We start from the raw sequence: 3,140 nt of genomic DNA on the forward strand, positions 1-3,140 counted from the left end.
ACGCTTCTATGTAACTTTTGTTCCCAAAGATGCAGTAGGAATTTCCCCAGAGGGGAATGGATATGAAGAAAACGGCAACTCCCCCTCCTCCTCACTCGCAGATGTCTCTGTCCCTAACCCCAGGAAATAGGGGGGTATGCTGTATTTCTGAAAGCTCCTTTCCTTCTTCTGAATTCCAGAAGTTTTAAAGGTGTTTAGCCTGAGGGGGTGCTGGGAGCACACACTTCCAGGAAGGGGCTGTTCCCCCACATTCATACGTATGAATATGAAGACCCAGTCGTTTTCAGGGTTTGGGCTGGTACTCAGAGAGCAAGGTTGGAGAGCATAGCTCAGAGATGAATGGAACAAAATACCGCTTTGCTAGTTTTTTTTTTTTTTTGTGTGAGGAAATATTATTATGCACTTAAAAGCTCTTTAAGGCTCTGCAACTGTTGGGAGTTATTTAGCAGATTTGCATGGGCCCTCTGGAGTTTTGAACATTTATTCATGTTTCAAATTCTAATTTTCTGAGAAGGAAAACCTGGGGGTTTAATAACATCTTAAATAACATCACCAAAAAATGGGTTACATATTTAAAATCTTTAGTGCACTCATTCTTTCTTTTAAAAAAGGAATAGAATAATTTAACAAAATTTTAATTTTTCTATATAAACTTACTTTCTTCTCTTCCTGATGCCTGCTGTAAATTTCCATTTGCTTTTTTAAGTAGCAAATTTTAACTCCATTGAATGTGTTCTCATGTGTCTTTTGAGACTAGTTATTTTACTAAAACTTCTGTTACATGCTTTACATGGAAAAGGCTTCTCTCGTGTATGAGTTCTCATGTGTATTTTGAGACTATGCATATCACTAAAATGTTTTGGACACTCTTTACAGGAAAAGGGCTTCTCTCCTGTGTGAGTTCTGATGTGTGATTTAAGATGAGATAGTTGACAAAAACCCATATCACATTCTTTACACGTAAAAGGCTTCTCTCCAGTATGTATGGTCATGTGTGTTTTGAGATTAGATATTTGACTAAAACTTCTGTCACATTCTTAGCCTGTGAAAGGCTTCTCTCCTGTATGAATCATCATGTTTGTTTTGAGAGTTGATGTTCCACTAAAACTTCTGTCACATTCTTGACACGTAAAAGGCTTCTCTCCTGTATGAGTTCTCATGTGTGATTTGAGATTAGATATGTGACTAAAACTTCTGTCACATTCTTTACATGAAAAAGGCTTCTCTCCTGTATGAGTTCTCATGTGTGTTTTGAGAGTAGATATGTGACTAAAACTTCTGTCACATTCTTTACATGAAAAAGGTTTCTCTCCTGTATGAGTTCTCATGTGTGTATTGAGAGTAGATATGTGACTAAAACTTCTGTCACATTCTTTGCATGTGAAAGGCTTCTCTCCTGTATGAGTTATCATGGGTGTTTTGAGATGAGATATTCGACTAAAACTTCTGTCACATTCTTTACACATAAAAGGCTTCTCTCCTGTATGAGTTCTCATGTGTCTCTTGAGAGTATAAATTTGACTAAAACTTCTGTCACATTCTTTACATGAAAAAGGCTTCTCTCCTGTATGAGTTCTCATGTGTTTCTTGAGAGTATAAATTTGACTAAAACTTCTGTCACATTCTTTGCATGTAAAAGGCTTCTCTCCTGTATGAGTTGTCACATGTGTTTTGAGAGTAGATATGTGACTAAAACTTCTGTCACATTCTTTGCATGTAAAAGGCTTCTCTCCTGTATGAGTTGTCACATGTGTTTTGAGATGAGATATTTGACTAAAACTTCTGTCACATTCTTTACATGAAAAAGGCTTCTCTCCTGTATGAGTTCTCATGTGTGTTTTGAGAGTATAACTTTGACTAAAACTTCTGTCACATTCTTTGCATGTATAAGGCTTCTCTCCTGTATGAGTTCTCATGTGTGTTTTGAGAGTAGATATTCGACTAAAACTTCTGTCACATTCTTTACACGTAAAAGGCTTCTCTCCTGTATGAGTTCTCATGTGTTCCCTAAGTTTATATGCATAACTAAAACTTTTCTCACATTCTTTACAGACATAAGGTCGTTCATCAGGCTTCTCTCCTGTATGAGTTCTCATGTGTGTTTTGAGATAAGATAAAAGGCTAAAATGTTTATCACATTCTTTACAAGAAAAAGTCTTCTCTCTTGAGTGAGTTGTAATGTGAGTTCTTAATTTGAACCAGGAGCCAAAATTTTTACCACAATCTTTACAGACATAAGGTCCTTCGTCAGACTTAGTTTTCATATGGGCAGACATATTATGAGCAGTTCTTGTTCCTTTACCAGACTTTATATGTGAAAGTCTCTTTTCTTTTGGGGATTGTTTGGTTTTCTTAACCAAAGTTGCTTTCTTGAACTTTTTTCTAACATCAGAGTCACACTGACCTTCTGACATGTGAGAGCTGGCCACACTTTGGACATGACTTCTGTCTCTTCTCTTCCTCTGATCTCTGTTATGTGGGTCTGTCTCTTCATCTGGAGTTGATGTTGATTCTTCATGTTGATTTCCTTCTTCATCCTGATCATCAGTTACAGTAAAACTCTGTTGATTGTTTTCATCTGATTCTGTAAAAACATGTCCCTCAAAAGTAGAAATCTCCATCAGGGTATAACTTTCTTTAATCTGTATAGTTTGTGGTTCCTCCTGCTCCTCCTTAGTCTGTTGAGGTTCTTGTTCTTCCTGCTCCTCTTTTATCTGTTGAAGTTCTGGTTCCCCCAGTTCCTCTTTTGTCTGTGTAGGTTCTGGATCATTCTGTTCCACTCTGAAGTTCCTCTGCTGTTTGCAGAGATCTTCATCTTCTATCAACCAATGGTGGGGGAGGACTGCAGGGACACAAATACAAGAAAGTCTGAGATCTGTTAATGTTTTTTGTGTTGTTATCAAATACATTTTTGATCACCTCAGTCAGAAGCCCTACAGTTTGAAACTTTAGAAGTCCATCAGTCCTACCATCCATTTCCTAAATCCTCTAAATCCTTTTCGGGATCATGGGAATCTCTAAGTCTACGGGTGTAAATTTGAGTCGCAGGACATAGACATAAGTTATTAATTTTACGACTTTAAACTCAACTCTGATTTTAACAGTGTTGAGAATATTTAGAAAAATTGTGTATGTGTGTG

At 37.1% G+C, this 3,140-nt stretch overlaps 1 pseudogene; it reads right to left on the reverse strand.

Annotated features, from left to right (window-relative positions):
* Positions 1–364: 364 nt before the first annotated feature.
* Positions 365–3,095, reverse strand: LOC112138582 (annotated as a pseudogene).
* Between the last annotated feature and the right edge of the window lie 45 nt (positions 3,096–3,140).

This window comes from Oryzias melastigma, unplaced genomic scaffold, assembly GCF_002922805.2.
Source record: "Oryzias melastigma strain HK-1 unplaced genomic scaffold, ASM292280v2 sc00651, whole genome shotgun sequence".
NCBI lineage: Eukaryota > Metazoa > Chordata > Actinopteri > Beloniformes > Adrianichthyidae > Oryzias > Oryzias melastigma.